Consider the following 14,613-nt stretch of genomic DNA (forward strand, 5'->3'; position numbering starts at 1 on the left):
CTCAAGAACACACAACCAATCTCAGCAAACACAGAAATGAAACTTGTTCAGCAGCGTACAAGGATTACACTTGTTACAGAAGATAATCTAAAATTAATACAAGCAAAATCCTATTCCACACACTTTGATCAATCACAAACTCTTAGCAATCTCAGCTCTTTGAAAAACTCAAAAAATCTTATTCAAAATCTTGTAAAAGATTGTTACTCAAATCTGTTTTTCTGAATTTATTCAAAGATGTTGTTTGTTATCAAATCTTAACAAACTCTTAAATTGCATTTAAAGATTGGTCAAAGCATTTAATGACTGGAGCGTAAGCAGTTAAATCATTTAAAGCTCAGTCAAAGATAAAACAATTTTTCTGTTATGGTCCCAAAACAAACAATCGGTTGTTTCCTTGAATCAATCGGTTGTTTTGGTTTTAACAGCTCAACCATTTGAAAAATAGTTTTCAATCTTTTTCTCAAAACATCTAAGTATAAACAATCGGTTGTTTCGACAAAACAATCGGTTGTTTTAACTTAGTTTGAAAAACATTTTACTTTCACAAAGATTGAGAATGCCTATGCTTTAGATTCGATCAAGGGGTGGATTACAACACTCAAACTACCCCAGAACTAAACTAAAACAGCACAGTAATAGCAAGCACAACCAAGGCTTCAACATCCTTCAAAGGGTTTGGATTCTTCAAAGCTTGAAGACCACTTGGTTCAACAATCTCCCCCTATTTGATGAAGACAAATCCCTGATGCTTGTGTTGTACCTGATTGAATCTGAAGCAGTTCCTGCAAGATACATTATTGAACAAAGCATAGAACTTCTGATATTTGGTTAGCACAAATATAAGAATTAAAGTTCAAAGCAAAATATCAGAAACATATATAAGAGCAAAAACCTATAAGGTTTTACTCATCCAAACTGTTTTAACAACTAAAAAACAGAAATTTAAACACAGCATATATATCTCCCCCTATTTGTCTTCACAAATAGACAAAGAGAAGAGATAAAACAAGATATTGTTTTGATTACATCAGAATTAAAGCAGCAACAGCAGAAAGAAAGAGAATTTTAAAAACCAGATATAACCACTAAAAACAATCGGTTGTTCCGATACATCAACCGGTTGTTTTTCTTCATTCATCATCATCAGCAAACTGAAGATCAAAGATTTGGTTCTGGACAGCTTTAATATGTTCATCTTGAGTCATGAAGCGTGCATTCATGTTGTCAAACCTGTTGTCAATCCTTTGGAAATTACTAACACAGAGATCATGGAGGTTTCTTTGATTTTCAGCAAAGCTATCAAGCCTATTCACCATGAGTCTCTCAAAAGGAGACATGGTTTGCATCCTTTCTTCTTGATTTCTAGCACCAACACTAGGTCCAACATTTTGATAATCTTCAGGTGGATCTTCATGTTGAACATCCATATCAGCAGGCTCATCTTGTTCAAGATCAGCAACACCACTAGATGAGGCACCAAGGTCACCATCCTTGCTAATCAATTTGCCACCTACTTTGGTAAAACCCATTTTGCTGAGTGATCCATTGTTCAACTCTTGAGTTGACTTGACCAACTCAGATGTTTCATCTTCAAGGTTCACTTCAAAATAGAGTAGAAATTTAGATACCAAAACATCATATGGATAGTGATAGTCACTTAACCTCATAGCCTTTTGCATGTACTCTTTGATTATGTGGATCCAATTGATTTTTATCTTCTTCATGATGCAGAAAATATATACCAGATCTTCCTCAGTAAGCACTGAATGATTGCTCCCCCTTGGAGTTAGAATCCAAGTCACAATGAGGGCAAGCAACCTTTCATCAAGCTTTAGACCTCCAACCGAGCATGTTCTCACTTGAGCATGTTGATTCTTCAAGCAACTCTTGTAGTATTGGATTTTGTTAAAATCCTCCACTACACCAAGGTTTCCCTTGTTGATTCTAAGCCCAGAGAACTTGAGACCAGCAACAACAGTCCATACTTCATGAGTTATCTCCATTTCTACACCTTTCACATGAGAAACTAGATTGTTTCCCTCAAACTTTAGGTTTGTGTAGAACACCCTTACCAAATCTGGGTAAATGTTTCCCTTCATCTCCAGGAACTTTCTGAGAGATTGATCTTTGAGAAGCCTCATTACATTATCAAGCTTTTGACTTTTCAGCCAATCAAAGCACACAACCTTGGGGTTGTTTATCTTTTTGATACTTGTTTCATACCTATACCTCTCAATAAGATCATTGTCTCTAGAAACCAACCTTCTAACCTTCCTCCAAACCTTACAACCCTGGTTTTGACTCTCTTTGAGGTGGGAGGAGTTGATTCCATGATGGCAGAGAAGAAAACAGAGAAGAGCTCACTTCACATATTTTTGCAAGAGATGTTGCAATTGGTTGTTCTTGTGGAAGAGATCAGCTGCACCAGATTTTATAGCAGTAAGAGAATCATATAGCATTCAATGTTATGAGTGGGTACCTGATTTTCAGAGAGAGGACTTGACTCTGCCCTACACAGAAAACTTCAGAAAAAGCTGAAAAACACATGGTTTTCACATGTGATCTTTGACTAGTCATTAAGGCTCTTGAATTTCCAAGATTTTGGAATATATTCCTTTATGACAGTTGTAACTTCTCTCTGAACGTGATCAACTTTCAATCACAAGTTCTTTGAATTCTCTCTCTGAATTGATCTGCAACGGATAGAAATTCAAAATAGCAATTAAATTGATTTCTTCACAGTGTTGTCAGACTCAAAACAATCGATTGTTTTGAAGAAACAATCGGTTGTTTTTCTGCAGCAGTTAAAACTAATTTTGAAATTTAACCATGAGCAGAAAAAGATCAAAGCAAATGACATTAATCATTTTAAAAAGATTTTTAACCATGTGAAAGAACTTTTAAATATAGAAATTAAGAACAGAAAAAGGAAGGTCTTATCCTTTATGTTATTTCTTCAATGAGCCATGTGCTTTATGATCAAGAAACCTCTTTTCATTGTTGAGGACCTTTGGACAAATGCAGAACATTGATTCAGCTTAAATGATTGTCTTTTTCTTCCAAAAAAACTTCACATGACTTAGTTCTTCACACTTCTTTTAGAAATCATGCATAAGCATGAGTTCAAGCAACAAGATTTGGTCCCTTCACAAATGTGGGTCCAATAGATTTCTTTTTCTCATTTGGAACTTCACATCCTTTCGGAATCCATTTCATGTAGCCTTTAGGAACAAAGAATTTTCTTATTTTGCAGAATCTAACCGAATGACCCTTTTTCATGCAATAAAAGCATGTAACAACCGGTTGTTTCGATTTAACAATCGGTTGTTTCACTGGCTTTCTTGAATTTTTTTTTGAAAACTTATCTTGTTGGTTCTGTGGATTGAAACCCAAACCAGCCTTTCCAAAAACACAGCTTTGAGATGCCAAGGCATTCTCAAAGTTATATTTCCCTTTTAAAAGCTTGTCCACAGTTTCAACAAGATAGTGAACCTTTTTCTCAAGATTTTCACAATTTTCGCAAATGAGAGTGTCACCCTTGCAAGAAGCATTTTTTAAATGGTTTTCCAAATTTTTGAAATCATTTTTAGATTTTTCAATCTCATCTTCAAGTGATTTCACTCTCTTTTCCAGCCAGCTGTTAAGTTCTTTCAATCGGTTGTTTGAAAGAACCAATCGATTAGCTTTGATCCTGCCTGTAGACCAGAACGTTGGAACTTGCCTCGTCAAACTTGGATCGACGTGCGCACCGCTTCAACCTCCGTCCTTCGTCACGATCCACCTCAAGAACCTGCAAAAGAACAGAGCGGCGCCGCTGCGGCCGATCGCACTCCAACGCCCAAGTCAGTGACTGAACCACCAAATACTTCAAGAGCAAACACTCAAGAACTCTCAAGGAACCGTGCAATGTTCTCTCTCACAGTATGCTCAAAAACTCGCAAGCGTAAAGAAGACAATCTGAACGTGCGTACCTCAAAAGTTCGTTGGGAAACCCTTTTATACCTGGTCACTTTCTCTCTCCTGGCAGTTACACACCTGGACACGTGGCTCGCATCCAGTCGTACACGTGCCATCATCTGGAGCCTCCTTGACTTGGGCGCTGCTTCTGACTCTACTTTGGCTAAGTTACTTATGCATGGTACTGCCCAGTGCATAGCTAACTTGGGAGCGCGATCTCTACTAGAATTGGCGAGTTAGGGTGCCTTTGTACACCTTCCCTGTGGTCTCGCCGGCCGCCTTCATAATCTGCACCACCTTCATCTTCAGCGATGTGCTTGCTCCGGCGATCTCCAATCACTTGGTCGCCTGAGTTTACATCTGGCGACTTCATCTTTAACCCGGTGATCGCCGGTTCTGGTATGCTGGAGATCGGAGCACGCCAACTTAATAACTGGCGACTTCACGAATCCCCCGACTTCCTTCCCTTCTGCCAGCCTGGCGTCTTATCAACACGCCTATACCATAGCTTGATGCCACGTCATCACTTCCGACTACCAGGGCGGTACACAAGCCCCCCAGTCTTAAGCGAAGACTTGTCCAGCGAAAAGACTAAAGGAGTCACGTCAATACCGATCTACTTGGCACTGGTGCAGAATCCCAAGCGGTTGTACTTTCTGCTTTTCTGACGCTCCACCAAACACCTCACCCATCGTTTGACACGTGGCTTCATCAACGGTTACCTTCAGTTAACGTTTGCGCTTCCCAAACCCATTTCGAAAAACCCTTAAACCCATTTCGCTCCACTGTTCCATCACTTTCTTCGTATTCTCAAACGCTCCAACTCTCTTCTGCAAAAAGCTCTCAACGTTCTTCAACTTCCTAATCACCAACTTCCTTCATCACTCTTCCGATCATAAAAAGGTACTTCCTTTCCTTCTTCTGCTGGTTTTTCCTGCATTTTAACCGATTCGCATCATCCTTTAACTGTTTGGTGCATACGTTGTGGGTTGTTTTTGCTATTTCTCCTTCTTCGTAACTTAGGGCTTCGTCTTCGCTACAACGAACCTTCGTTCGTTCGTTTTTTCACCCTTCGTTTATGATCGAGTCAGCCTCTGCGAGTCCTGATCACCTTTTCTTTTCTTCTTCCTTTGCAGCTTCCGCAATGACTCGCTCAAAGATCACCCCAAATCCTCCTCCTTCGTCACGAAACCCCTCCTCACAAGCACACAACCCACCGCGAGCACGCGGTGCTTCTTCTTCTCAGGCTGAGAGGCCTGCACCTTCCCGCCCCAACTTGGCTCAGGCCACTCCACCCGTCACCGGAGGAGCCTTTGTTCCCTCCCCAGACTTCAAAAACCTGTACCCCTGGGCCACCTCGACTCTGTTGAAGGAAACGTCTTCTGTAAACTCTGCTGGGGCAGTTATGCGATTGAAAAAAGGGGACGAGCCTCACCAATCATTCCATAAGGAGCACGACGAAAAGATGACGGTGCTACCTTGCCCTCCCGACATGCCGGTGTGCGTTGACGATAAGGGTAACACCGGCGGGTTGTTCTGTCTCATATACACCACCCTGTTCAAGAAGGTGAAACTTAGGTTTCCCTTCACCCATTTTGAAAGGGAGCTTCTCACCGAGCTCAATATCGCCGCCGCCCAGCTCCATCCCAACAGCTGGGCGTTCGTACGGGCTTTTCAAATAATGTGCGACCACTTGGGGCTGCCAGCGTCAGTGGACGTTTTCTTATTTCTTTTTGAAGCCAAGCACCTAGGAGATCGCCTGTGGGTAAGCTTGAACGGGATTGCTGGGAGGTCGATCCTCTCTATCTTCCAGCAATCCTACAAAGACTGGAAAGGCAAGTTCGTCCAGGTGCGCCCTAATGACAAGGACGCTTTGTTGCTCGACGGTTTCCCCTTGTATTGGGTAAACAAGGGGAACAAAGAGTCCAAGAGTAGCTTCAGGAGGCCAAGAAGTCCTGATAGCATGGGTGCCTTGGACAGAGACCTCTGCTTCTTCTGGAAGAGCGTGGCAGATGCCAACATCACCTTCCTCACCACCACGCTCATCTGCTTCGAGTTCTTCGAGGACCAACTCGAAATTCGCATAGGTTAGAACGTCTAAGTCTTTATTCTAACATTACCTCTGTTAACTATTTCTGGGCGTCTTGTGTGTTGTGCGCAAGACTTTGGTTTTATTTTTCTGCACCATTTATCTGCTTTGCTGCATACTGCCTTATGCATTTATTTTCTCTCTGAGCTAACCCATGCATTTTTGCTCTATGCAGATCATATGTTGGGCCAGGGCAAGCTCGCTGAACTGAGGGCGCTCGCCCGAACCCACGGGTTGGCATCGGGTTCCCAAACCGTGCCAAACTCAGTGGTGGAGATCGCCGCCGCACAGGGCCGATCGCCACCCAAAGGCCCAACTCCTCCCGATGTCCAACCCGCCAACCAACGCAAAAAGCTTGTCCTCAGGAAACCCAAGAGGAAAGCCCCCCAAGTAGTCCACGAGGAGGAAGAGGAAGACGACGAGGCAACTGAAGATGGCCTCGTCACGAAGAGGAAGAGGGTGGCACCTTCTTCACCATCTGCTCCACCCCCTCTTCCAACATCAACACCACCATCTACACCTGCTCCGCCTCCAACATTGCCACCCCCACCAGCTCCTGCCTCACCAGTCCAAGCAATTCCATTGGCGTCTGCGCCACCTGTGGTTGAGGCCCCCGAGCCAAACTTCTTGGAGGACCCCCCGAGCGCCTCCACGCCTTATGTATCAGCTGGAGGGGGTCCTCCTTCAAATGCCTCAACCGCAAACGTTGCTCCAATCGGGGATGAGGTTGCCCACAACTCTCCGATTCTGATTACTGAATCCCCGACGTCGCCACCACGCCAAGAAGCACCTGCTGAGCAACCAACTCAAGAAGGTGGCGGCGAAAACCAACAACAAACCCACCCGGTGCCTCCACCAGCAAGCCTCTCTCTCGAGGTCACGAGGATGTGGGAGCCTTTCTCGGCCAAACTGAAGATGATGGCGGAGGACTTCCCCACCATTATCTCTAGAGCTGTGGAGAGCTCCACCAGGAAGCTCCAGGATGACCTCTACGCCCTCCGAACTGAGAATAGCACTATAAGGATCGAGGCGGAGAAGTTATCCTGCAATCTGACACTCGCCGAGATTGAACACTCCCGAGTAGAAGATGCAATGAGCACCGAGCTCCGGGTGGCGCGCAAGGAGGCCACCGATCTCCGCCATAAGGTACAGCTCTTGGCTCAAGAGAAGATTGAGCTAGAGAGCAAGCTGGTGCCTTATCGCGTGAAAGTGGCTGACCTGGAGGCCTTGATCAAAACTGGTGCCGCCAAGGTGAAGAAACTCGAACAAAGGTCAGCCGATCGGGAGGTCTTCCTGGGGACGGTGGAAAAAGAAAGGGACGACACCATGGCGAAGCTTGCTGAAGCCAACAAAGAAAAGGGGAAGATCGCCGCTGAATTGGGCCAGGTGCAGGCAGAATCCAAGAAGGTTGCTGAAGACCTTCTTCAATCTCAGGAATCCATCGAAAAACTTAAGAAGCAAGCTGAAGAGCTGGAGCAGCAGAACGAGAGGCTGAAGAAACAAACTGAAGAACTCAAGAAACAGATTGAAGAACTTAATCTGAGTTCTGCCCAAATTCTTGCTGCTGGATTCGAGGCCGCACGGGAACAGTTTGCCTGCTTATTCCCCGATCTGGATCTTAGCATGGTGTCCCTCAACAACGAGGCGGTGGATGGGAAAGTTGTTCCCGCTGAAGACTGATCAATTCCCTCCATCCACTACCTTTATGCTTTCTCTTTGCATATAATTGTAATAAACTTTATATTTTCCTGTACATGTGCCTTGAATTTGATACTTACTTTAATGATAAAATCTTTGTATTTCCTCTTATAACTTCTTTGGCTGCTTTAACTTTTCTTGCACAATTTGCTTCAAGAAATTAACTTAGCGATTTCGTAGGCATGATCTTATACTTAACTGCTTCGAACCACTTCGATTTCGAATAACAATCACTCAAACAACTTGTAATCTCAAGATAATGAACCTTAGCGTAAAATCACTCTTCAAACAACGAACTTTAACTCAACTAATGGCTTAAGAATTCGCTTCACCCGATCTGCTTCATCAAAACGGGTCTTCAACTTTCTTGCCACTGCTTGAACCTTTCCTAGTCGCCAAAGACTCTTGGCGATATCAGCTTCTTTCTGGCTTCATACCTTGGCCATTGTTCCTTTATCTGGGGGTAGAGGCGCCTTTTGGATCCTTCTCTACCTCCTTGAGCTTCAGAACAAGAGACCGGGTGGCTAGGCGCTCTCTTCGAACCTACCTTAGCCACCTTCCAAACTTCTTCCGCCCTCTACACCATACCTGAACTCGTTCGAGACGAGAAGGATTTTATCTTGCCTGAACTCGCTCATCGGCGAGAAGGTCTTTAACTCGCCTGAACTCGCTCATAGGCGAGAAGGTCTTTAACTCGCCTGAACTCGCTCATAGGCGAGAAGGTCTTTAAATCGTGCCTCTACATTGCCCCAGGGGTTGCATCTCCTCCCCCCCCAGAAACACTGAGGACTTTCGCTGGTGCCTCTACATTGCCCCAGGGGTTACATCTTCTCGCCCCCAGAAACACTGAGGACTTTTCACTGGTGCCTCCACATTGCCCCAAGGGTTACATCTTCTCGCCCCCAGAAACACTGAGGACTTTTCGCTCTTCCTCGCCTGCACTCGCTCGACGGCGAGGAGGTCTTTATCTTGCCTCAGAACGCGCGAGGGCGTTGAGGTATTTTAACTGGTGCCTCCGATCGCCGAAAGACGATGAGGACTTTAACATTAGCTGGTGCCTCCGATCGCCGAAAGATGATGAGGACTTAAAACTTTAACTGATGCCTCCGATCGCCGAAAGACGATGAGGACTTAAAACTTTTTAGAAAACATGCAATATATCTTTACTTGCCTTAAATCACATATAAGCGACAAGGTCTTTCTTCAAAACTTTCTGAAAACAATAAGCATGCAATCTAAAACAACTTTGAGCTTCGAAAACTCTTCTTTATTGGGTGGCCTCATTAAAAACCCTCCTTAGGGAAAAAAGAGTGCCCCCTTCAAACTGTTTGACAGAGACATTGTAATATAACTTCGTGTTTGTCTTTACTTACAAAGCTTCTTAACTGTAATACAACTTGAGGTGCGTGGCGTTCCAAGTGCGAGGAATCGCCCCTCCTTCCAATGTCTCTAAGCGGTAGGCGCCGTTCCCGAGCGCCTCGGTTATTCTGAACGGTCCCGTCCACTTGGGCGACAGTTTATTCTCCATCTCGTACTGGTGGGCTTTTCTCATCACCAGGTCGCCTTCTCTAAACTGTCTCGGCATCACCTTCGAGTTATATCTTCGTTCAATCCTTCTCTTCACCGCCTCAGCTTTCAATCTCGCCTCTTCCCTGACCTCGTCCAGTAGATCCAGGTTCAACCTTCTCTCCTCATTCGAGTCTTCCTCTACGAAGTTCTGGAATCTCGGCGAGCTCTCCTGGATCTCTACTGGAATCATCGCGTCACACCCATAGACCAAGCTGAATGGGGTCTCATGGGTTCCTGACTGCTCGGTGGTGTGGTACGCCCAGACTATACGGGGTACCTCCTCAGCCCAGCTTCCTCTGGCTTTCTCTAGCCTTCTCTTCAAACCTCTCAGCAACACCCGATTAGCTGACTCTACTTGGCCATTTGTCTGAGGGTGCTCGACGGATGCAAACACTTACTGAATTCCCACCCCTTCGCACAGCTTCTTCAACAGGTGGCTTGCAAACTGAGTCCCATTGTCCGACACCAGGCGCTTGAGCACACCAAACCGGCACACAATGTTCTTCCACACGAAACCTTCGATCTTGTGTGCGGTGATCTGGGCCACTGGTTCTGCTTCGATCCACTTGGTGAAATACTCAATCGCCACCACCAAGTACTTCATCTGCCTGATCGCCAGCGGGAATGGTCCCAGGATGTCGATTCCCCAAGTATGAAACAGCCAAGGGCTGTAAATCGACTTCAACTCCTCGGGAGGCGCCTTGTGCCAATCGGCGTGCTGTTGGCATTGTTTGCAACACTGTGCATACCTCTTGCAATCTTCTCTCATCGTTGGCCAGTAGTATCCTGCTCGGAGAGTCCTTGCGGCCAGAGCTCGACCCCCGACGTGGCTTCCGCATATCCCTTCGTGGAGCTCTGCCATGATTCTCGTGCACTTCTCGCCATGCACACATTCCAGGAGTGGGTGAGTGAACCCAAACCTGTACAACTCGCCATCAATCAATGTGAACTTGCTAGAATTCTTCTTTGTCTTCCTAGCCTCTGTCGGATCCAGTGGGAGAAGGCCATCTGTCAGGCACCGCTTGTACTGTGTTATCCAGGTGTCTAGCTCATGGGTAGCGCAGACCTGCGTCATGTTCACCTTCTCTCCTCGACATGCTCTAATTCTCGGCGATCTCAATGTTTCTTGCGTCAAAGACCTGTGACTTCTTGCCGCTTTTTCCGTCGACCTGCTTATCTGAAGAACCAGGTGATCTGCTACAAATGCTCTCGACGTCTTTAGAGTTTCTTGAATCACTGTCCTCTGTCTACCCCCCTTGCCTGAACTGGCGAGCTTAGCTAGCAAGTCAGCTCGGGCATTCTGCTCTCTGGGCACATGCACCACTTCAAAGGAGGCAAAGGAACTCTTCAATTCCTGCACATACTCCAAGTAAGCCGCCATTTGTGGATCTTTAGCCTGGAACTCGCCTGTTACTTGCCCTGTGACTAGCAGCGAGTCACTCTTAGCCATCAACACCCTCGCTCCCATCTCTTTTGCCAGCAAGATCCCGGCGATCAGCGCCTCATATTCTGCTTGATTGTTGCTGGCTTTGAAGGCAAACCTCAAAGATTGTTCGATCAGCACGCCGTTGGGTCCTTCCAAAATGACTCCAGCACCGCTACCCTGCTGGTTCAACGATCCATCCACTGAAAGCACCCAACGGAAATCGTCCCCTTCAACTCGTGTTGCCTCAGACGAGAGCTCGACCACGAAATCTGCGAAGATTTGCCCCTTGATTGGGCCTCGGGGCTCATACTTAATGTCAAACTCCGACAGCTCTACTGCCCACTTCACCATCCTTCCCGCAACATCGGGCTTCTTCAAAACTTTCTGGATGGGCAGGTCAGTCATCACCAGTATTGTGAAGCTATGGAAATAGTGGCGCAACCTCCTCACCGAAAATACCACAGCCAGCGCAGCCTTCTCCAGAGCCTGATATCTCGTTTCGGGGCCCTGCAACACCTTACTAACAAAATAAATAGGCTTCTGAGCCTGATCTTGGTCCTGGGCGAGCACCGCACTTACCGCCCTCTCAGTTACAGCAAAATACAACCTGAGAGGGGTTCCCACCAGCGGTTTGCACAAAACCGGCGGGCTCGCCAGATACTCCTTCAGCTTGACGAAGGCTTCCTCGCACTCCTTCGTCCAAGTAAACTTGTTATTGCGCCTTAAGCACTGAAAGTAGGGATGTCCCTTCTCTCCACTAGCTGACACGAAGCGAGACAGGGCGGCCATCCGACCTGTTAGTTGTTGTACTTCCTTCACGGTAGCTGGGCTCCTCATCGCCAAGATGGCGGCACACTTATCCGGGTTGGCCTCTATGCCTCTTTCAGTCAAGAGGAAACCCAAAAACTTTCCAGCCTCCACGCCAAAGATGCATTTCTCTGGATTCAGCTTCAACTTGAACTTGGCGATCGTCGTGAACAATTCCTCCAAGTCTGCAACGTGCTTGCTTTTTTCTGGCGAGGTCACGACCATGTCATCGACGTACGCTTGCACATTCCTTCCCAGCATCGGTGCAAGTACTCGATCCATCAACCTTTGGTACGTGGCCCCCGCGTTCTTCAGCCCAAATGGCATCACCTTGTAGCAGTAGCACGATCTCTCGGTCATGAAGGCAGTCTTCTCTTCATCCATGGGATGCATCTTGATCTGATTATATCCCGAGAAGGCATCCAGGAAGCTCAACAACTTACACCCTGCAGCACTATCCACCAGGGCGTCTATGCTCGGTAAAGGATATGAATCCTTTGGGCAAGCCTTGTTCAGATCAGTGAAATCGACGCACATGCGCCATTTCCCATTACTCTTCTTCACCAGCACGACATTTGCCAGCTATTCAGGGTACTGAACTTCCCTGATGTGGCTTGCAGCGAGGAGTTTCTGTGTTTCGTCCCTAATCGCCTGCCTCCTTTCTTCATTGAACTTTCTTCTTCTTTGTCGCACTGGTCTCACCAAGTTGTCCATCGCCAGATGATGGCACAAGAAGTCGAAATCGATCCCGGGCATGTCCGAAGCGGACCATGCAAAGGCATCCAGATGCCGTTCTATCACCTTAGCAATCTGGTCCTGAAGCTCGACCTCCAGGGATCTTCCCAGCTTGAAGATTTTTCCCCCGATCTCTCTCTCGAGCCACTGCTCGACGGGTTTTGGTCTGGTCTCTCTAGCGATCACCGCCCTGGCGATTCCCAGTTCTCTCGCTTCCTCAGGGCGATTCCTTGCCTCTTCTTCCTCCAGACCGGCGTTCCCCTCCCCCAGATCAGCATCCACCATCTCCACGTCTCTTCCGGCGGTCTCCTCTATCACCGTCGACCTGGGCTTCACACCGGGAGGCGGGGTGGTTGTTACGTAACTCACCGATCTTTTGTTTTTCAGGCTATTCTCATAGCACTTCTTCGCTTCTTTCTGATCGGATTTGATGGTGATCACCACTCCCTCCATAGACGGCAACTTCACCTTCATGTGCCGGGTCAACGGTATAGCGCCTATCCTGTTGAGCGTAGGTCTTCCCAACAGGATGTTGTATGCTGAAGGAGCGTTTACAACAAGGTATTTGATTTTCTCCGTTCTCGAACCCGCCTCATCTGTAAACGTAGTCCTCAACTCTATGTACCCCCTGACCTCCACCTGGTCACCAGCGAAACCATACAAACACCCTCCATAGGGCCTCAGCTGGTCAAGGGGCAGCTCCAACTGCGTGAAGGTCGGCCAGAACATCACGTCTGCCGAGCTTCCTTGGTCCACCAGAACCCTGTGGACCTTTCTTCCTGCTGTGATCAATGAGATTACTATGGGATCGTTGTCATGAGGCACAACGTCCCGAAGATCCTGCTTGGTGAATGTAATGTCCACTTCCGGCGAGTGGTCTTCAAACATATCCACCGTCATCACAGACCTCGCGTACCTCTTTCTCTGTGATGCGGTGCATCCACCCCCTGAGAAACCCCCTGCAATGGTGTGGATTTCCCCGTGCGTAGGCATCTCATGCTGCTGAGCTTCTCCACCTGCTGGTTGGGAGCTCGACGCGCCCCCCGTCCTTCTATCCAGCAAATAGTCATTTAGGAACCCGCTCTTAACCAGATCGTCGAGCTGGTATCCTAAAGCCAAGCACGAATCCACTGTATGGCCAAAGCCCTGGTGAAACTCACACCAGGCGTCTGACTTTGGTCCCAGCACCTTGTCGCCCACCTTCTCTGGCGCTTTCAACCTAGCGGATATGTTGGGAATGGCGATCAGGTCCGCCAATCCCATGACAAACTTGTGCTTAGGCGGGCGATTATATTCCCGGCGTGCTGGTTGCTGGCGACCTTGGCCCCTGCCCTTGTTTTTCCTTGGATCATAAGGATGGCGAGTCCTCTGATCCCTTCTGGCCGCCGCTGTCTCCAGAACCCTCTGTGGCTGGATCCTGGTCTGGGCGCGTGGCCTAGCGGGAGCCACGCTTCCCCTCTTCTCGGCGACTTCACTCTCATCGGCGATGTGAGCCACCGCAAGTCGCCTAACCTCAGCAAACGTGGTGGGGTGAGCCCTGATCAATGCCTCGCAGAATGGTCCCGGCAGCACGCCCTTCTTAAATGCATAGACCAGCATTTCTTCATCTTTAGCCGGAGATCTGACCATCTGCGCCCCAAAGCGATTCAGGTAGTCCCTGAGGGACTCTCCCTGATATTGCCTTATATCAAACAAATCATAAGACACCCTGGGCGGTGCCTTATTCACGATGTACTGCTCGACGAAAATCTTTGAAAACTGTTGGAAGTTGGTTATGTGACCGTTAGGCAGGCTCACGAACCATTCCAACGCCGTTCCTTGGAGTGTGCTCACGAACATCTTGCAGTATACGGCGTCTGATCCTCCTGACAGCATCATCTGCGTATGGAACGTGGTGAGATGAGCCTCAGGATCCTCCACGCCGGTAAAAACAGCCTTAACAGGTACCACACTCGCAGGAATAGGCGTGTCAGTAATCGCCTGAGCAAAAGGCATAGGAAAAACACGAGGCGGCGTTGACGGCGCGACCTCTTCAGCAATAGGACGCCCTTGCTGCTCCTGAAGAGCTTGACGCAGCTCTTCAGTCACTTTGCTAAGCTCATCATTCCTGGCCCGAGAGGCGGCCAAGTCCTCATGCATTCTCGCCTGCTCTATGCGCGAGGCTTCCACAGTTGCCTGCAACGAGCGCATAATCTCTACCATCTGCGCCATGGTCATGGCGGCGGCGCCTTCAGCAGCAACGGGCGCAACTGGACTTGAACGGTTACTTCTCATTTTTCTCATGAAAACTCAGCAAATCACAGAGAGTAATGAACAACACTTCCTTCAG

Source organism: Phaseolus vulgaris, chromosome 1 (assembly GCF_051622355.1).
Source record: "Phaseolus vulgaris cultivar YP4 chromosome 1, ASM5162235v1, whole genome shotgun sequence".
In the NCBI taxonomy this organism is placed as follows: domain Eukaryota; kingdom Viridiplantae; phylum Streptophyta; class Magnoliopsida; order Fabales; family Fabaceae; genus Phaseolus; species Phaseolus vulgaris.